Source organism: Balaenoptera physalus, assembly GCF_965194825.1.
Source record: "Balaenoptera physalus genome assembly, chromosome: 13".
Lineage (NCBI taxonomy): Eukaryota > Metazoa > Chordata > Mammalia > Artiodactyla > Balaenopteridae > Balaenoptera > Balaenoptera physalus.
Genome location: NC_138892.1, coordinates 61,518,714 through 61,541,138, shown reverse-complemented (window position 1 = coordinate 61,541,138; position 22,425 = coordinate 61,518,714). Strand labels below are relative to the sequence as shown.

Genomic DNA, 22,425 nt, shown 5'->3' with positions numbered 1-22,425 from the left:
AGAATCTTTCCTTTTCCTATTACATATCTGTGTAAGCACAGGTTTTCTTCATATACTTCAACCAAAACAACATATTGTAACAGACTGAATGCAGAAGCAGATACGAGAATACAGCTGTTTTTTATTAGCCAGACATTTGATGTTCTTCCCCCAATTTTTTTAAAACTATAGTTATTTATGTTACTATTTTAAAATAAGCAAATAAACATTTTAAAATTTTCTCCATTTTAATTTCTAATATGCTAAATATTAATAGATATAACCACGATAAGCAAAAGCTCTTTGGAGTTCTCAATAATTTTTAAGAGTATACAGGGGTGGGTACTGAGACTAAAAGCAGTTTGAGACCCACAGTTTGAGAAATAAACAGTAGAGTGCCCTGAATTGATCAAAGAGAAAGTTAAAATTAATTTCTGGATTTCAGGCTCAGGCATGCAGGGACAGGTTTCAAAGAAAGGAGCCGGCTTAAATAGACCAAATAGTTTTGCAGCAAATGACTGAAAACAGATGGGAGTGAGAATTAGGCTGAATCATAAGTTAGGCAACACATGGCCAAAGCTTAGAACCTATATGGAAACAGCTTCATACAGGCAACTACCAGACAACTACTAGACTAGAACTTTCTCTCCAGGCTTTTGGAGGATTCAAGGAACTATTCTGAGCTATTCTCAGAAAGGCTAATAAAGCAAAAACAAAGAAGCAACAACTTGCTAAAGTGACATCAGGAAGCTGAGTTAGAAATAACTAGAGAACATTATACCTATCTATGTTTGGCCTCAATATGATTTTAGAAGTAAAAAAATTCCTGGAAACTGGTAGGCTGTCAAAAATCTAGTGTTGTGTTTTGGTTTTTTGTGTACTCATTTTCAGATGAAGTGAAACAGCAAAGCAATAGCAATCAACCCCAAAACACTGATCTTTAAGGAAAAATTTTAAACCTTCATGGACTTAATTTAAATAGGCTGCAAACAACAACAAACCTGATAGACTTTAACATTAAACCTCAGTATGAGTTTGGTCCCAGATAGGAAATAGCTACAATATCCCACAACGATAATCATGGAGACGCTTAGAAATTCTCAAGAAAAAAATCTATTTTCTAAGACTGTCCACATACTGGCAACACAGCGACCTATCTGGGGTATTCCAATGTTCACTGACTTTCAAAAGTCCCTAACATAGATATGTAAAATGTGAGCAAACTACTGCTTGACCAAAACTTAAACAAAAAATTTTTTAAATGGTGCTACGAAAGACATGTTAGTACCAGAAATATCAGAAAAACCATGTTAAATAAAACCAGGATGGTGTTACTCAAGTTTGATAAAGCTTAAATAAACATTACTGGCCAGAAACTTGGTGCCAACACAAATCATTTACAGCAATCCTATGTTATATTCAATTAGTCATCCTGTTTTTATAATAAAGTCAGGCATATTCCTATTTCAAAAAGAATGGTTATGCTCTATTTTCTACTTTTCTACTACGTGGTAAATTTTAAGCCCCAAATAAAATGTGGCCAATTTAGAACATAAATCTCCTCTGTCCACTATGTCAGAAAGAAGCACTATATCCGATAAGAAGATATTAGTAAGTAATTCCACTCAAAGAAAACAAGTTGGGTTTTGTGAGAAGGTGAGGCGATGGCAGAACAAAACTATTCCCATGAAGGCCCCAGCCGCAAGCTCACAAAGTAACTTTTCAAGCTAAATCTTGGCTGTTAGACTTTCACAAATTGATATTTATTAAGGATAAATGCAGTATTGAATTAGAGAAACTTTTTGCACAGTCAGGTTTCAAATATATGAGAACATTCAGGATTAAACTCACCAAAAGATGAAAAGAAGCTAACAAAGTCATGAGTTTGTAATGAGTTCTGTTCTCCTTCATGACACTACTGTTGTAACTCACCTTTGGTTTAGTTGGGAATCTTTCCTAGATGTCTGCTTACAAAGTTTTAAAAACTAGGTAGTAAATTTGTCTTTTCATAAAACCTTTCCTGGGCTTCCCTGGTGGCACAGTGGTTAAGAATCCGCCTACCAATGCAGGGGACATGGGTTCGAGCCCTGGTCCGGGAAGATCCCACATGCCGCAGAGCAACTAAGCCCATGTGCCACAACTACCGAGCCTGCACTCTAGAGCCCGCGAGCCACGACTACTGAGCCTGTGTGCCACAACTACTGAAGCTCACGTGCCTAGAGCCCGTGCTCTGCAACAAGAGAACCCACCGCAATGAGAAGCCCGCGCACCGCAATAAAGAGTAGACCCCGCTCGCCGCAACTAGAGAAGCCTGCACGCAGCAACGAAGACCCAACGCAGCCAAAAATAAATAAATTTATATATTAAAAAAAAACCTTTCCTGAATTTTAACATTCATCCTTCCTCTCCAAGGAAGTCATGCAGTATATCTTTACTTTCAAAACTGAACTGAATTTTGTTTCACTGTATACAGGCAGTGAGAAAATTATTCAGATTTCTTTTTTTTTTTCACGTTTCTCAACAAAAGGACAAACAAGAGAAGGAAAGGAAACAAAATACTATGACTTAACAGAAAGAAAAAAACCAACCACATTCTTTCAACACAGTGTCCACCAGGGAAATTCTGAAGAGAAAATGTCATGATAAAATATTTTAAGACATAAAAATGACCCCAATGCAAAATATTTGTTGTTGTTCATTTGTTTTGTGTTTAGCTCAAAGGAATTATTATTTCTTGTCATTTATGTTCCTTACTTTTTGTTTATCCATTCCCACTGGGTCAGTAGAACCATTTCAATTTCATTTTCTTTACATTCTATTTTTCTTCCTGATTTTTCAATAGTAAGTTCCTTGATCTGAGCCTCTACTTACGAATGTTTAGACTGGAAAGGACCTTGAGGGGTCATCAAGTCCATCCTTCTGCTTTCCAGGAGAATTCATAACTACAATCTCAGATGGATGAGAATGTGTCAAAAGAAAATGTACAAACATTTCCATTCACAATTTGCAATTTTCTAAAAATGAAAGTAAAAATTAAAACCCCAAAAGAGGAAGGTGCTTTAAAACTGCATTTATCAGCTAAAATTGCTCAAACATAATTCAACTATCAGGCTAAAATTAACACACAGGAAAGTTGTTGGCTGCCAACATAAAGTCTTTAGTCCCTAGAGATGTCTTCTGATGTTTTATCTTATTTGTAAGCACCATTTTACCTTAAGCACATAGCATGACAAACTTAGATCACCACACCAATAAACTATAATTATAAATAGCAATGATATATATATATATATCATGTGTGTATATATATAGGTATGTATGTATACTTTTTTTTTTTTTTAAGGGGTGCTGTAGGTTTTTACTTCGAACATAAAATGAACAGTTAGGTCTAAACTGGAGATGTCAATGTTTGGGGGAAGCTACAATACAACTGTTATATGGGCAATAGTTTAATTCTTTGATATGTAACTTAAAATGTTCAGGGAATGATGTTTCTTCCTAAAGGAGTTTCCAAAACAGAATTTCATCTGATGACAAAAAACATACAACTATGAGGAAACACTGTTAAATCATTCTAGAATTTTTTTTTTTTTTTTTAAGAAAGCAGGACCAGAGGTCTTGGAAATGGGGAAAAAATGATACTTAGAAAAAACAGGGGCCAGGGAAGGTAGAGCCCAGACACTATATTCTGATGAAATATTGTTTCCCAGGAAGATTATAAAATGAATTATTAAATAAATGGCTTATGAACCACTGCCAAGTAATGCAGTGATCTATAAACACTAGCATAAGAAAGCTAAATAGCAACTCATGTCTAACTTCACTTTCTTCATATGAAATATAGGTTAGATAATAAAACAGTAGGTAGATTCATAACTGAATTTTACCCAAAAGGTTCATTAATGGATTAATATCAACCTAATGATAGTGTGCTGATGTTACATAGCATTGTTCCACCCTTATATATTTTTACCAGTGACCTAAAACAAAAACAAAGATGTCATGTTTATCAAATTTAACTATCAACGACAGAAAGATATGAGGAATGGTTAAGAGGCTAAATAACAAGCAGATGTAAACTGGTATATATAGAATGGATAAACAACAAGGTCCTACTGTATAGCACAGGGAAATATATTCAATATCCTGTGATAAGGGACTTCCCTGGTGGTCCAGTGGTTAAGATTCCGTGCTCCCAAAGCAGGGGGCCCAGGTTCGATCCCTGGTCAGGGAACTAGATCCTACATGCCGCAACTAAAGATCCCACATGCTGCAACGAAGATCCCGCGTGCCACAACTAAGACCCAGCGCAGCCAAGTAAATAAATAAATATATTTTTAAAAATCCTGTGATATGGGCTTCCCTGGTGGCGCAGTGGTTGAGAATCTGCCTGCTAATGCAGGGGACACGGGTTCGAGCCCTGGTCTGGGAGGATCCCACATGCCGCGGAGCAACTGGGCCCGTGAGTCACAACTGCTGAGCCTGCGCGTCTGGAGCCTGTGCTCCGCAACAAGAGAGGCCACGATAGTGAGAGGCCCACGCACCGCGATGAAGGGTGGCCCCCGCTCGCCGCAACTAGTGAAAGCCCTCACACAGAAATGAAGACCCAACACAGCCAAAAGTAAATAAATAAATACATTAATAAAAAAAAAAAAAATCCTGTGATAAACCATAATGGAAAAGAATATGAAAAAGAATGTACATATATGCATAACTGAGTTACTTTGCTATACAGCAGTAATTAACACATTGTAATTCAACTATACTTCAATAAAAAATAAATTTAAAATAAAAGGCTAAATAACATTATCAAGCTAAAACAATAAACCAAAACTAACAAGATGACAATTACAGGGATAAACACAAATTCCTCAATTAAAATTAAAAAATTAATTATATAAATTAATGTGATCTTAGGCTTTAAGAACAGAGGTATTGAGTGCAGTGAAAAAAGAGGCCCTACTCTCCCCTGTACTTTGTACTGATCAGATTATATCTGAAATGTTATATTCAGATCTAGATAAGAAACCCTAAAAACTCAGGCAACTAAGTTGATAAGGAGACTGAACCTTATTAAAAATGTCACTTAAAGAATGGTTGAAAGAACGTGGGATATTTACCCCAGTAAGAGAAGCCTTAATAGAACATAACTGTCATCAAATATTTGAAGGGCTACCATGTTGACAAGGAATTAGGTTTATTTATTGTAGCTTCAGATGGCAGGAGTAAAGAGCTTCACAGTGTAAAGAATGTTCTAAAAAGTAAAGCTCCAATAACAGAACAGGATATCTATGAAGTAGGGACCTCTTCCTTACAGCATTCAGAAGTTAAAAGACCACCCACCAGACACTCCAAAATGATGCATTTTCACATTTCATGAATATATCAATACTTGATCCTAAAATAAGCCTATTAGGGGAAGGCAACATTCAAAATGAGACGCTTAAAAACTTTTATTTGACATGTTTCTAGAGACGGAATACTTTTTTCATGAACTCTAAAATCATAGTACCACAATCAGAGAAAACAACAAAAGAAATAATGCTCTTTCTTTTTTAATGATGCTGCGTTTGTTTTTCTCAAAGAAACAACATATGCATCTTAACTTTAGTACCTTTATCAAGGGATAAGAAGCAACTGTATGCCAGCCTGCCAACTAGTTTCAAGAAGAGAGCTGTTTTTATTAGACATTTACATGGCAATGCTATTTGCTCCACCTAAAACTTCCTTCCAAAAAGGCTCCTCCTCATCAGACGTGGAGAGGAGGCTGCTGTAACACTGACTCCCTCCTACTGCAGCCTAGGAAAAACTCACTCTTGACATGTACAAAACAATAACTTGTGAGAACTTCAGAGCAGCTGTGTTCAGGCAGAGCCAGGGACTTAAAGCAGCAGCTTGAGAGTAGGTTGAAAAAACAAATTTCATTTTGGGTTGGAAGCCGGGAGAGAAAAGATAAAAGAGATATACAATAATGGTCTCTATTAACATTTAAAAGCCATGGTAAACAAAAATGCTTAAAAGTTACAACACTGAAACTATCACAGGCTGTAACCTTTGATCCACAAGTTTAAAGATGAGCAGTGTTTATCATTCTCTAGCTTTCTGCTAGGTGTTAACACTGAGATAGTGCCCAAGTCAAAGCCATCACAAATTCTAGGATGGAAGAATAAAACAAGGAGCTTTGCTCTCTCATTGGATATTTTTTTGTGCTGCTGCCAGGCAAACTGTGAAAATGTCTGAATATCCAATAGCAATGCTCTCAATGTGAAATACTGGAACCCAATTAAGTAATTAATGCTAAAAGGTCAGTAATTAATTGGTCTCAATGTGCTGTAGGGGTAACCTCCTGGCCAGGAGGACAAATGGCTGCTGAAAACCAAAGGTTAATACAAAGCAACATACTCTGGTTTCTCCTCATGTAACACCTTTACCGGTATATTTCAGATGTTATTTTGCTTCCAAAAGTAAGAGGAGAAGAAAAGGAATGTAAAAGACAAATCTATGCAATAGCAAAGAAGTTAGTAATTAACTGGCTGTATTAGCTCATTATTAAATAATACACAACTATCAAACAAAGGGCAAAGAGTTGTCCCTTTTTTTGTACAGAATTAAGAACTGGTAAGACTACTCAGTATAGCTGCCAAACTTTTCTTTAGCTTCCTTTCTCACATACGTGTTACATTTCGCAATAGTCTCCACTTACCTTATATCCTCCATGTTTAAGTACAAATTGTGTTTGATTTCCCCAACCCTTGTCCCCAAGATATCAATATTATGACATATCTTTAGCTTCTGAATCGGAAACAAAGGAAGAAAGTGAAAATTTTTCACTTTCCTGACATACGTGTCCATTTTATTTACACCATTTAAAAAAACATAAGCCAACTAAAACTAACTGCAACCATTCATTTAGCAATTCTTCAAGGATACGAGTGGGTAAGAAACACATTTAACAAAACAAACCGGTTTAGTACATTTTTCTGTGCTTAGAATACCTATAAAGACCTATGTCTCTGCAAGAATTGCTTATACTACTGAAAAGTTTTTAAACGTAGGAATCAAGTGAGCTTGTGGAGAAAATTCTGCACACCCCTACAAACCTACACTTACTATGACACAACCCTCAAAGATACTAAAACACCCTCTGATAAGTAGAAAACAAACTTTTAAAGTTAGGAAAGCAGCAACGCGGGAATATAGGGAGGAGGTGCCCTGGGTAGTAAACACCCCAGTCACAGAACATAACAAGCAATTCAGAGCAACGTATAACTCCCGATGGAGCTCCAACTTGGCCGCTTAAGTCCCAAGCCCCCATCCCTGAGTTGAGGAAGAGATGAAGTGCAGGAACAGGAAGAGAGGGAGAAAGGAAATCTGAGCAGAAGTGATGAAAGTGTTCTATTTTTCTCCTTCTCTATCCCATCCCACCTTTCTTGCAGGCTGGTCACCAGACTGGGTGCCATATAAACCAAAAGCCCTAAATCCATTTCCCAGGCTTCTTCAGATACCTAGGCTAAACACCTGTACATATCAGCCGTCTCCTAACCAAACATCTCCCCTACCCTTCTGGATTCCCCCATACCCTTCCCAAAGTGATACCTCTTGGCCACTAAGCCCACCCCTGTGAAGTCTTCCTAAACTCATTCACTTAATTTTCTCCATATCCATACTTTCTCTCTGATATCATGTTCCTGGTACTCTTTTTTATAATTCAATCGAAATGCCATGCTCTCACTTCCACTTATTCCTCCCTATCTTCCCAGCAAAACCAAATGCCATGTTTTCACCTACTCATCCCCACCTCCTGCCTATTACCCCTGACTCTTCCAATGCCAAGCCTCTAACCCCACTCTTTGAAGCAGCTCTGGGTCTTCAACCAGTTTAGTACCCCTCCCCTTTCTCCATTCCACCCCATTCCAGGCTCCACTAGACTTCCATTCCCTCAGGATTCAACTCCCCTCTCCTTGCCACGCCCTGTGCCCCCCGGGGCTACTTACCCCAAGTTCTCCCCACACTTCAGGCCTCTGGCCCCGCCTTCCCCCCAAAGGAAGGAGGCGGGAGGAAGGAGAGAAGAGGGGCGGCACTCCGCAAGGTAAAGATGACCTCCCATTAGTGCTCGTCGCCGCCAATCGTAACTTCCTTCTCTCTTATTGGTCGGCGTTGGTCCATGCCCCACCCTCTTCCTCAGACAGGGCCCAGCCACCGCCTCAGCGCCCCCGTCCAACACACACTGGGAGGGGAGACCCCGGCCTGGGACACTGGGACTGGCCAGAGTTGACAGGGAGACTCCCGTCAGATCATGGACTAGTTAATGTTATCTGGACTCACCCGCTGGTAGCTCCGTCGCCTCCCGCCCGCCCGCGCTCGGTCCCACAATCTGTCTCCAGCTCCTTCTTTCCCCCCTAAGCGGAGCAGATACTTTTCTCTCGTCCGGCCAGGCGCGCTCACTTCTCGCGAGATATGGAGAGGAGTTGGAGGAAGGGCGAGATCCGCAGGGCCTGAGTCGGAAAGGGGACGAGGGGCGGGGCTCCGGAAAAAGAAGGGGCTGGACTTTCGGTGGGCAGGGCTAGGGAGGGAGGCTGTAAGAGTTCCTAATCGCTGGTCGCACGTGTTCGGCTGCCGAGTTTAAGGGGAAAAAAAAAGAAAAAGAAGGAAAGGGACTCCTTACAGGTGCCTGTAGTAATGGAGATCCAAACGGTTCTCATACTAGAGAATTAGATTATCTCAAAGTAGCGCACTTTACAAACGAGACAAGGTTGTACCTCAGTAAAACTTTTTTTAAAAAGAGAGCGGGGGAGGGGAATTCCCTGGGAATTCCAGTGGTTAGGACTCCGCGCTTCTACTGCAGGGGGCACGGGTTGGATCCCTGGTCCCAGAACTAAGATACCGCAAGCCGAGCGGCCCCGCCAAAAAAAATTTTTTTTAATTAAGAAAGTGGGGGAAAAACCGAGACAGCTACATAAGATGATTCAGTGTTCCAAACAGTCGAATAGTTGCATTTTCTTCTTTGCACTTACAGTAGCATCACTAGCCGTAATCTCTGCTGTGTGTCTGTATATGGGGGTGGAGTGTCGTAAAAGTTCAACCGCAGGAACTGGCGACTTTTTAAAAAATGTGTAGGTTGTTTCTATTGTCCTCCAGAGTTATCACTTCCTTAATGGCAAAGTAGTTTGAAATACCCTTAGCCCTAGAACTGGAGTGCATGTATTGGGAAAAGCGAGCTCCCAACTCTATCATTTTCTTTGAGTATCTTTACAGTGGGGCCAGCAATCCCATTTTACTCAGAGTTGTAATGATCAAATGAAATAATATGTGTGAAACTTCGTTGGAATTAAAAGGCACTATATTTATTACCCAGCAAGTATTTTAACAAATACTTAGGACATACTATGTGCAAAGAACTGTTCTAGGTATGGGGAGAAGAGTAGACCAGGTCCCTGCTCTGGTAGAATTTATGTTTTAGTGGGAAGGGGGAGACAGTTAATAAACACAAATATTATATTTCAGTTAGTGAAGAGGGCTGCAGGGTAATGAGACAGAAAGTGACCAAGAGTAGGGAAGCAACTTTACTCCTGGTGTTGAGAGGCCCCTTTGAAGGAATAACGTTTGAACTGTGAGAAGGAGACAGCCTTGGGAAGATTTTGGGTGAAACATCAAATGCAAAGACTGTATTTAAAATTTTCTCATATGGTTACGAAGGTGGTAAATTTTATGTTACGTGGTTTTTTTTATCACAACTAAAAAAAACTTTTAAAATGTTATTGTAATTATAAGGAGAGTTGACTCAAAATATTACCTATGGAATTGCTTTTCTCTCAGGTAACTTCCTTTTGCAGCTTTATATTACTCTGCTTTCTGAATTCCTCCCTAGGATCTCATCTATCCTCATAGCCTCTGAAAGGTAGAAAGAATCCAGGTGATTTCTCCTCAGGTAACAAAGGTGAAACAGAAACATACAATCACTTATGCACTTGTGAAGTGAATTGAGAAAAGTTGAGAGGAGTCTTGGCTTCCAGTCTACTCTCCCCTAAAACAATTCCTACTTAAAAGAATACAAAGATAGAAGCCGACCTCAATGTATATGGGAGATTTGTATATAACAGAGGTGGCATTACAAATCAGAGAAGAAGGGATTCCACACATTGTGTTAGACCAATTGACTATTACTCTATACATGCAAAATAATAACTATAATAGACAACGTTTATAGGTCTTACTATGTTCCAGGCACCATTCTAAGTGTATTACATGCATTAATTCATTTTTCCCCAAATGTATATCTCCAATCCATATCTCTCCCCTGAATTGCAGACATATCTCCAGCTGCCTACTTAACAGATCCACCTGGATGTCTGACTGGTATTTCAAACTTACCATGTCCAAAACAAATTCTTCCTTTCTCGCCCACATGTGCCCCTTCCCTAATCTTCCCTATCTTAGTAAAATTTACCTTCATAGTTCCAGCTGTATTTTTTTTATCGTGATATAATTCACATACCATGAAATTCATCTTTTTTTTTTTTTGGCTGCACCGCACGGCTTGTGCAATCTCAGTTCCCTGACCAGGGATTGAACCCGGGCCATGGCAATGAAAGTGCTGAGTCCTAACCACTAGACCACTAGGGAACTCCCCAAATTCATCTTTTTAAAGTGTACATGTAAATCAACTATACTTCAATAATAAATAAAATAAAAATAAAGTGTACAATTCAGTGATTTTTGGTGTATTCACAAAGTTATGCAACTATCACCAATATCTAATTCCAGAACATTTTCATCACCCCCCAAAGAAACTCCATATTCACTAGCAGTCACTCCCAATCTACCCCCACCAAACCCTGGCAACCACAAGTCTACTTTCTGTCTTTGTGGATTTTCCTATTATAGATATTTTATATAAGTGGAATAATATACGTGGCCTTTTGTGGCTTCTTTCACTTACCATAATGTTCAAGGTTCATTCATGTTGTAACATGTATCAATCTGTACTTTATTCCTTTCATGGCTGAATAATATTCTATTGAATGAATATACCAATTTTTGTTTATCCATTCATCAGTTGATGGACATTTGGGTTATTCCCACTTTTGGGCTATTATGAATAATGTGACTCTGAACATCCATTTACAAGTTTGTTTTTTGTTTTGTTTATTTTTTAAATTAATTTTTATTGGAGTATGGTTGCTTTACAACGTTATGTTAGCCTCTACTGCACAACAAAAAGAATGAGCCATACGCATAAAGATATCCCCTCCCATTTAGGTTACCACAGCGCATTAGGTAGGGTTCCCTGTGCTATACAGTATGTTCCCATGGGTTGTCTATTTTATACATAGTATCAATAATGTATATGTGTCAATCCCAGTCTCTCAATTCCTCCCACCCCACCCCTTTCCCCCTTGGTATCCATACATTTGTTCTCTATGTCTGTGTCTCTATTTCTTTTTTTTTTAATATAAATTTATTTTATTTTATTTATTTTTGGCTGCATTGGGTCTTCGTTGCTGTGCGTGGGCTTTCTCCAGTTGCTGCAAGTAGGGGCCACTCTTCGTTGTGGTGCATGGGCTTCTCATTGTGGTGGCTTCTCTTGTTGAGGAGCATGGGCTCTAGGTGTGCAGGCTTCAGTAGTTGTGGCACGCGGGCTCAGTAGTTGTTGGCTTGTGGGTTCTAGAGCACAGGTTCAGCAGTTGTGGTGCACGGGCTCAGTTGCTCTGTGACATGTGGGATCCTCCCGGACCAGGGATCAAACCCGTGTCCCCTGCATTGGCAGGCGGATTCTTAACCACTGCACCATCAGGGAAGCCCTGTGTCTCTATTTCTGCTTTGCTGTATATCTATACCATTTTTCTAGATTCCACATATATGCATTATTATACGATATTTGCTTTTCTCTTTCTGACTTACTTCACTCTGTATGACACTCTCTAGGTCCATCCACGTTTCTACAAATGACCCAGTTTCATTCCTTTTTATGGCTGAGTAATATTCCATTGTATATATGTACCACATCTTCTTTATCCATTCCTCTGTTGGTGGACATTTAGGTTGCTCCCATGTCCTGGCTAGTGTAAATAGTGCTGCTATGAACATTGGGGTGCATGTTTTTTTTTCAATTATGGTTTTCTCTGGGTATATACCCAGTAGTGGGATTTCTGGGTCATATGGTAGTTCTATTTTTAGTTTTTTAAGGAACCTCCATCCTGTTTTCCATAGTGGCTGAATCAATTTACATTCCCATCTACAAGTTTTTACATAGACATTGTTTTCAATTCTCATGATATATACTGAGGAATGGACTTGCTGAGTCATATGGTAATCTACATTTAACTTTTTGAGAAACTGCCAAACTGTTTTCTGAAGCAGTTGCATTATTTTACTCTTACCAGCAATATATGAAGGTCCCAATTTCTCCACATCCTCACACCAACACTTTTATTGCCCATTTTTCTGATTCTAGCCATCCTAGTGGATGTGAAATAGTATCTCATTGTAGTTTTGATTTACATTTCCCTGATGCCTAGTAATGTTGAACATCGCTTCGGTGGCCATTTATATATCTTCTTTGGAGAAATGTTTATTCAAATCCTTTACCCATTTTGTAATTGGGTTATTTGTTTATAACTATCTAGTTTGCATGAATACCAACTTAATTTCAGTAGCATACAAAAGCTTTGCTCTTACATAGCTTTATTTCCTTTCTCCTTTGCACTGTTATAATAATTTCTATATTTTCATTGATATTCTCTATTTGTGCTGTTATTGTCATACAAATTACATCTATCCACATTGTATGGAGGTAGGAGTTAGATAGGGCCCAGGCTGAACAGCTGCAACTGGTTTCCCTGGGCTGAGCAGCTGTAGCTGGTCTCCTGCTGATGCTTCAAGATCGGATACCAGTGGGAGCGTTGGGCCCTGATTGGGTGCATTCTTGTAGATTTCCTGGCCCAACACATGCTCAGAGAAGGCCCTCAGCCTAGGGGAAGGACAAAAAGAGGGGGAAGATACCAGATGGAATCCATCTTGGCTGAGAGATGGGCACGCACACCAGGACCAAATATGGAGATGACTGGCCAGAGACAACCCAGAAAACTGCCCCCATATAAGCAATCTAAGCCACCCCTATGGTGCATAATTCACTCCTAGTCCACCCGTGTGTTCTTCCACATGTACTATGCTTCTAATAAATGCTTTTATCTTTTTCACAATCTTGGTCTCTTTGCTGAATTCTTTCTTAAAAGAAGGCAAGAACTGAGGTCCTTCTTCCAGCTTTTCACTGCTGGAGTCAGTATGACCATCAGCATAGATTTATGATGATTGTTTTACACAATTATCTTTCAAATACTATAGGAGAGAAAGAGTTACAAACAAAAATTACATTTATACCATCTTTTACATTATAGTTACCTATGTAGTTACCTTTATTGGTACTCTTTATTTCTTCATGTGGATTAGAGTTACTGTCTAGTGACCTTTCACTTCAGTCTAAAGGATTCCCTTTAGTATTTCTTGTAGGACAGGCATGCTAGTGATGAATTCTTCTCATTTTTGTTTATTTGGGTATGTCAATTTCTCATTCAATTTTTTGAAGAATAGCTTTGCTGGGTATAAAATTTTTGTTTGACAGTCTTTTTCTTCTAGTATTTTGAATATGTCCCCCTACTACCTCTGGCTTCCATGGTTTCTGATGAGAAATTGTATTGAGGATCCCTTGTATGTGGTAAGTCACTCCTCTCTTGCTGCTTTCAAGAGTCACTCCTTTTTATTTTTTAATATTTATTTACTTACTTACTTTGGCCGTGCCAGGTCTTAGTTGAGGCACATGGGATCTTTAGTTGCAGCATGCAGGATCTTTTAGTTGCAGCATACAGGCTCATAGTTGTGGCATGCGGGCTTCTTCGTTGCGGCATGCAGACTTCTTAGTTGCAGCATGCGGACTTCTTAGTTTCAGCATGCGAACTCTTAGTTGTGGCATGCATGCAGGATCTAGTTCCCTGACCAGGGATTAAACCTGGGCTGCCTGCATTGGGAGCGTGGAGTCCTACCCACTGGACCACCAGGGAAGTCCCTTAAGATTCACTCTTAGGGACTTCTCTGGTGGTCCAGTGGTTAAGAATCGGCTTTCCAATGCAGGGGATGTACGTTCAACCCCTGGTTGGGGAACTAAGATCCCACATGCTGTGGGGCAACTAAGCCCACGTGTTCTAGAGCCTGAGCACCACAGCTAGAGAGCCCGCATGCCACAACTACTGAGCCCACACACTGCAATGAAAAGATCCCACATGCTGCAACTAAGACCTGATGCAGCCAAATAAATAAATATTTTTAAAAAAGATTCACTCTTAATTTTTGTCTTTTGACTGTGTGGTTATGACATGTGTAAGTATGGATCTGTTTGAACTTCTCCTTCTTGGAGTCTGTTGAATTCTTGGATTTGTAGATTAAGATTTTTCATCAAATTTGGGAGGTTTCTGGTCATCACTTCTTCAAATATTTTTTCTGTAACTTTCCTCTTCTCTCCTCCTGTGGTACACTTGTTGGCATATCACGGGTCATTTTTCTTCATTTTCTTTTCTTATTCCTCAGACTGAATCATTTCAATTGACCTGCCTTCAAATTCACTGTTTCTCTCTTCTGTTTGCTCAAATCTGTGGTTGAGCCCTTCTAGTGAATTTTTCATTTTCGTTATTGCATTTTTAAATACCAGAATTTCTATTTGGTTCTTTAAAAAATAATTACTATGTTTTCATTGATATTCTCTATTTGGTCAGACATTCTCTTTCATTTAGTTCTATACACATGGTTTCTTTTAGTTCTTTGAATATATTTTATTTATTTTTAATTGAGGTAACATTGGTTTATAACATTATATAAGTTTCATGTGTACAACATTATATTTTGACTTCTTTATACACTACAGTGTGCTCACCACCAAAAGTTTAGTTTCCAACTGTCACCATAGAGTTGACCCCCTTTACCCATTTTGCCCTCCCTCCCCCCCACCCCCACCTCTATTAACCACTACTCTGTTCTCTGTATCTATGTGTTTGTTTTTGTTTGGTTTGTTCATTTATTTTTGTTTTGTTTTGTTTTTTATATTCCACATATGAGTGAAATCATATGGTATTTGTCTTTCACCATCTGTCTTATTTTACTGAGTGAAATCATATGGTATTTGTCTTTCACCATCTGTCTTATTTTACTTAGCATAATACCCTCAAGGTTCATTCATGTTGTTGCATTTGTCAGATTTCATCTTTTTTTAAGGCTGAGTAGTGTTCCGTTGTGTGTGTGTGTGTGTGTGTGTGTGTGTGTATCACATGTTCTTTATCTGTTTTTTGAATATATTTAAAACGGCTGATTGAAAGCCTTTGTCTAATAAGTCCATTATCTGATCTTTCGCAAAGACAGTTTCTATTGACTACTTTTTTTATTTGTATGATCTGTATTTTCTTGTTTCTTTGAATATCTCATAATTTTATGTTGAAAACTGGACATTTAAAAGAGTATAATGTGGCAACAATAAAAATCAGGTTCTTCCCCTCACCCAAGGTCTCTTTTGATGCTGTTTCATGTTGTTGGTGGTGTTTATTTGGTGGCTTTTCTGAAATAATTCTACAAATTCTGTATTCTTTGTCATGTATCCTCTGAGATCTCTGCAGAGTTAGCCTAGTAGTCAGGTAATTAGTTGACAGAGATTTTCTTAAATGCCTGGAACCAACATGTCTTTGCCAAGGGACTCTGAATTCATATTGGGGTATGTCTTCAACACTCAGCCAGGCAGTTCACAGCTCTGCCTTAGGCTTCACTTCCTGCTTACGCAGAGCCTCAAGTTTAGTCAATGGTGAGAGTTTAAGTGCTTCTAAGTTCTTCCCTGACCATGCACCCAGCCTTATGAATGTGCATGGCCTTCTAGACTCCCAGGAACATGTCAGAACATTCCAAAGCTCCAGTGGACATTGTAATCCCCAGATTTTCCTTTTATATTTTTTGGTCAGACTATTTTTTTTTACCCCAACTGCTATCTACAACCACAGCAGCTGCAGTGTTGAAAAATTGCCTCTCATTATTTTAAACAAATGCCTCCAGGGAAAAGGCTGTTTGCATGAGGCAAGCTCTGAGTCAGATCAAATAAAGATAGCCTGGAGTGGATCTTCTAGGGAACCACCAGATAGGTCAAATAATGACAATTCTCTGAAGATGAGGCTTTAAAGGAGCTCCAACTGCATTCTGCCCCCTCCATGGGCCTAAAGGGCTGCTGGTTTTCACCGTGATAGCAGGAATTTGGTTTTCAAGGTTACCATGGAGCTGGAGAGAGGGGAAGATGGGAAGAGGACAAATTAAAATGCCACCTAATTCACTGTTCTTACTGAGATTCAGCCATTTTTCTTGCATAAACACTCCCTTTGTTGTTGCAAACCTTTGGTTAATTTCCAAAGTTTTAAAAAAGCTGATCCTGCCAATTATGCCAGTGTTCTCATTGCTTTTATGGAAGAGTAGATTTTTGGAGGTTCTTAATCCACCATTTTTGCTGATGTCATTTCTTCCAATTGTTTTTCAGCCAAATCCTTTAGAGTCATCTTTGATGACTTTCTCAAACATCCTATATCAGCAAATCCTGTAGAGGCAGAAAATCCTCTACTTTCAAAATACATCCAGGATCCCACCACTCATCACCACCTTCTTCTGTCTTCTCACTCATTGTTTTCCAACAACACCACCTCCTCACTTTTCCTTAGACTGCCAAGCATGAGCCTGCATTTTTCTACCAGGTATGCACATTCCCTTACTTCCTTCCAATCATTGCTCAAATGACATCTCCTCAGAAATGCTCCCTGACCACTCTACACCTCATACCCCATCACTCTATCCTCCTCATCTTGCTTCATTTTTTCTTAGCACTTACCTGACATATTATTTTATGTTTAATAATATTTATTGTTTGTCTGCTCCCATTAAGATGTAAGCTCATAAAGTTAGAGGCTTCGTTACTGAGTTTATTGTTGTATCTTTAGTGCCTAGAACAGTACCTGGCTCATGCTGGCAATCAATAAATTCTGGTTGAAAGTATGTCATTATCTTTCATTTGCTCCTCCAGATCCACTCTCCCCCTTCTTCCCAGTGTCTAGTATGGACATCAGTGGACTCCTGTGCCCTCTGGCTTCAGCCCATGCAGAACCCCAGTACGAGTTTGGAGAAGGAAGGACAGCGAAGTCAGAGTATTTATTCCACAGGCTCTTCCCTGCCAAATTGCCTCAGATTTACCCTATCCCTAGATCTAAGATCACTATCTTTCCAATAACCACTACCTACCGTACTCCTCCCTTTTGGCCTCAGTGTTATAACAGCTTCTTTGCTGTTACTACCCTCAGGATATTGTAATACCCCTTAAGGTTCCCTTTTACCTATCCATATCTCTGTAAATAAACCCATCTCACATCATCCTAATTTAAGATGTTTCTTTGGGTCCCTGCCTCATACAGATGAATAATCCTAAGAACAACTCTATGAAGTAGACATTATTACCATCCCCATTTTACGGATGAGAACTCTGAGGCCCAGAAAGGTTAAGAAACTTGCCCAAGATTACATAGCTAGTAGGTAACAGAGCCAGAATTTACTTTAGAAAAAAATGTGGAAGAATATTTTTATGACAACATGATAGGGAAGGAATCCTAAACAAAACTAAAAAAGCATACCCATAAAAGAGAAGACTAAAAAAACTTAAATTCTCTATATCAAAGGATACCATAAAGTGAAGAGATAAATCACCGACTAGAAGATACTTGCACTCCACACAAAGGATTAGCATATAGAACATATAAAGAACTCCTAGAAATTAATTTTTTAAAAAGCATAAACAGGGGCTTCCCTGGTGGCGCAGTGGCTAAGAATCCGCCACCAACACAGGGGACACGGGTTCAAGCCCTGGTCCGCGAAGATCCCACATGCCACGGAGCAACTAACCCTGTGCGCCACAACTACTGAGGCTGCGCTCTAGAGCCCCCGAGCCACAACTACTGAAGCCCGCCCGCCTAGAGCCCGTGCTCCGCAACAAGAGAAGCCACCGCAATGAGAAGCCCGCGCACCGCAACAAAGAGTAGCCCCCGCTCTCAGCAACTAGAGAAAACCCGCGTGCAGCAGCAAAGACCCAATAAATGAATAAATAAATAAATTTATTTAAAAAAAAAGCATAAACAACACAGTAGAAAAATAGGCTGGGCAAAGGATAAGAAGGTGGTCACTCCAATTGTACCTGCAGTAGGAGCTGTAGTTTCATTGCCTGAGCAAATTAATATGTGCCCTGGTACCTACTATGCAGCTACTGATCTGGTAAATACCTTTTTCTCTACCCCTGTCAACAGGGCCTGCCAGAAGCTCTTTGCTTTAAGCTGGCAAGGCCAGCGATACACCTTCACTATGCTACCTCGGGTATATCAACTCTCCAGCCCTATGTAATAATTTAGTTTGCAGGGATCTTTTTTTTTTTTAATTAATTTATTTATTTTAGGCTGCGTTGGGTCTTCGTTTTTGCGCACGGGCTTTCTCTAGTTGTGGAATGTGGGATCTTCCTGGACCAGGGCTCGAACCCGTGTCCCCTGCATTGGCAGGCAGATTCTCAACCACTGTGCCACCAGGGAGGTCCCAGTTTGCAGGGATCTTGATTGTCATTCGTTTCCACAAGATATCACACTGGTTCATTACATCAGTGACATGATGCTTATTTGGCCTAGTGAGCAGGAGGTAGCAACTACACTAGACCAATTGGTAAGACATTTGCATGCCAGAGGATAGGAAATAAATCTGACAATTCAGGGGTCTTCTACTTCAGTGAAATTTCTAGGGGTCCAGTGGTGTGGGGCATATCAAGATATCCCTGCCAAGATGAAGGATAAATTGTTGCATCTGGCCCCTTCTACAACAAACAAACAGGCACAGTGCCTAGTGGGCCTCTTTGAATTTTGGAGGCAACATATTCCCCCTTTGGGTGTGTTCCATTGGCCCATTTACTAAATGACTCAGAAAGCTGCTAGTTTGGAGGGGGGGCAAGAGAAGGCTCTGCAACGGGTCTTGTGCAAGATGCTCTCCTACTTGGCCACATGATCCAGCAGATCCAATGGTGCTTGAAAGTGTCAGTGGCAGATATGCTCTTTGGAGCTTTTGGCAGGCTTCTGTTGGTGAATTGTGGCATAGGACCTTAGAATTTTGGAGGAAAGCCCTGCAGATTACTACTCTCCTTTTGAGAAACAGCTCTTGGTCTGCAACTGGGCCTTACGAGAGACTGAATCCTTAACAGTGAGCAACGAAGTTACCATGCAACCTCAGCTGCCCATCCTCATGAACTGGGTGTTATCTGGCCCACTAAGTCATAAAGTTGTTTGTGCACAGCAGTACTCTATCATCAAACGGAAGTAGTATATATGAGATTGGGCTTGAGCAGGCCCTGAAGGCACAGTAAGTTATGTGAAGATGTGGCCCAAATGCCCATGATCCCCACTCCTGCTACACTGCCATTTCTCTCCCAGCCTGAACCTATGGCCTCATGCAGAGTACCTTGTGATCACTTGACAAAGGAAGAGACTTAGGCCTCGTTTACAGATAGTTCTGCGTGATGTGCAGGTACCACGCTGCAGTAGACAGTTGCAGTAGACAGTTACAGCCTCTTTCTGGGACATTCCTGAAGGACACTGGTTAAGGGAAATCCTGCCAGTGGGCAGGACTCCAAGCAGTGCACCTGGTTGTTCACTTTGCTTGGAAGGAGAAACGGCCAGGCATGTGATTATATACTAATTTATGGGCTGTGTTTAATGGTTTGGCTGGATGGTCAGGGACTCAGAAGGAACATGAGTGGAAAATTGGGGACAAGGAAATTTGGGGAAGAAGTATGTATACAGGGAATTCCTTGGCGGTCCAGTGGTTAGGACTCAGCGCTTTCACTGCCGTGGGCCTAAGTTCGATCCTTGGTCGGGAACTAAAGATCCTGAAAGCTGTGCGGCTTAAAAAATTAAAAAAGAGGAACTTCCCTGGTGGCACAGTGGTTAAGAATCCACCTGCCAATGCAGGGGACATGGGTTCAATCCCTGGTCCAGGAGGATCCCACATGCCAAGGAGCAACTAAGCCGGTGAGCCACAACTGCTGAGCCCACGCACCACAACTACTGAAGCCCGTGCACCTAGAGCCTGTGCTCTGCAACAAGAGAGGCCACCTCAGTGAGAAGTCTGCGCACCGCAACTAGAGAAAGCCTGCCTGCAACAATGAAGACCCAACACAGCCAAAAATAAATAAATTAATTAATAAAAGAAAAATTAAAAAAGAAAAAAAAAGAAGTATGTATGCAGACTTCTCTGAATGGGCAGAAAAAGTGAAAATATTTGTGTACCTTGTGAAGGCTCACCAAAGGGTGACCTCAGCAGAGGAGGATTTTAATAATTCTCTGGATACCAGACAGCCTCCTTCCTCAGCTGCTCCTGTAATCACTCAATGGGCTTGTGAACAAAGTGGCCATGGTGGCAGGGATGAGGGTTATGCATGGGTTCAGCAACATGGACTTCCATTCACCAAAGCCAACCTGACTACAGCCACTGCAGACAGCCCATTGTGGCACCATTCCTGAGGGTGATCAGCCAGATACCTGGTGGCTGGTTGATTACATTGGACCACTTTCATCATGGAAGGGGCAGCATTTTGTTCTTACTGGAATAGACACTTACGCTGGTTATGAACTTTCCTTCCCTGCCCACGATGCTTCTGCCCAAACTATCATTCATGGACTTACAGAATGCCTAATCCACTGTCATGGGATTCCACACATTATTGCTTCTGATCAAGGAACTCATTTCACAGCAAAAGAAGTGCAGCAATGGGCTCATGCTCATGGAATTCACTGGTCTTACCATGTTCCCTACCATCTGGAAGCAGCTAGTTTGATAGAACAGTTGAACGACTTTTGGAGACCCAGTTATAGTCTGCTAAGTGGCAATATCTGATTATTTTTGCTAATGTATAAATACAATTGATTTTTGCATGTTGATCTTGTATCCTATAACCTTGCTAAACTCTTAAGTCTAGTGGCTTTTCGGTAGATTCCATAGGATTTTCTATATAAGTAACATGTTACCTATGCAAAAGGACAGTTTTACTTCTTCCTTTCTAAAATATATGCTTTTCTTTCTTTATGCACCGACTAGAATCTTGAATACAATGTTGAATATAAGTGGTGAGAGCAGACATCTCTATAATTCTCAGTGCATTTCTATGTTTCAAATGATTCACACTTAAAAAATTTTAATTCATATCAAAATTAAAGGAAAAATGCAAGAATAGTACAAATAGGGACTTCCCTGGCAGTCCAGTGGTTAAGACTGCGCTTCCACTGCAGAGGGTGCTGGTTCAATCCCTGGTTGGGGAACGAAGATCCCGCATGCTGTGCAGTGCGGCCAAAAATTAAAAAAAAAAAAAAAAAGAAGAAGAGTACAAATAACTTTTTTCCCCCTGAACAATTTACAAAAGGAAAACCATTTACCATCAGCTCTGAATACTTTAGTGTATGATTCCTACCAAGTAGAGCATTCTCCTACACAACCACAAGAGAGCCATCAGAATCAGGAAATTGATATTTGATACACTACTACCATATAACCCACAGACCCTGTTCAAGTTTTGCCAGTTGTCCAAAACATATCCCTCAGTGCAAAAGGATCCAGCTGAGGGTCACATGTTGCATTTAGTTGTCATATTGCTTTATTCTCCCTCAGTATGGAACTTGTCTTGGTCTTGGTCTTTTTTTGATTTTCATGACCTTGACATTTTTGAAGATTACAGGCCAGTTTTTCTTAGAATGTTCCTCAATCAGGTATGTCTGATATTTCCTCATGATTCGATTCAGATTATGCATTTTTGTCAGGAATTACAATGGAAGTGATGCTGTTCTAATTGCACTCTATCAGCCTATATATTATTTTGATTTGTCCCATTAATGGTAATGCTAGTAACGTTCCTCCCTTGATTATGGTGATGTCTTCCAGGTTTCTCCACTGTAAGATTATTCTTTTTCCTTTTGTAATTAATGAGTATTTTGTGGGAAAGTACTTTGAGAGTATGGAAATACCCTACGCCTCATCAAATTTTCACCCATTTGGTTTAGTATTCATTGATGTTTTGTGGCTTAATTATTACCGATGGCTTCTAAACGGCATTTTCTAATCCCATCATTCCTTCTACATTAATTAGTTGTCTTTTACTGAGAAAATCTTTTTCTTCTTCCCACTTATTTATTTATTTTATTTATTTATTTATTTTCGGCTGCGTTGGGTCTTTGTTCCTGTGCGCAGGCTTTCTCTAGTTGTGGCGAGCGGGGGCTACTCTTTGTTGTGGTGCGTGGGCTTCTCATTGCAGTGGCTTCTCTTGTTGCGGAGCACAGGCTCTAGGCACATGGGCTTCAGTAGTTGTGG

The 22,425-nt window shown here is 40.1% G+C and overlaps 1 protein-coding gene across 7 annotated transcripts in view; it reads right to left on the bottom strand.

Moving 5' to 3' along the window:
• The window catches only part of LOC309641796 (cyclic AMP-dependent transcription factor ATF-7), a 93,204-nt gene extending 84,700 nt beyond the window's left edge, over window positions 1-8,504 (bottom strand). For 2 of the 7 annotated variants that reach the window (XR_014252765.1, XM_082422310.1), the window contains exon 1: window positions 8,305-8,487. The gene's annotated coding sequence lies outside the window, so the exon portion shown is untranslated. The other 5 variants (XM_082422315.1, XM_082422316.1, XM_082422314.1 and 2 more) reach the window with 5 other exon arrangements.
• Between the last annotated feature and the right edge of the window lie 13,921 nt (window positions 8,505-22,425).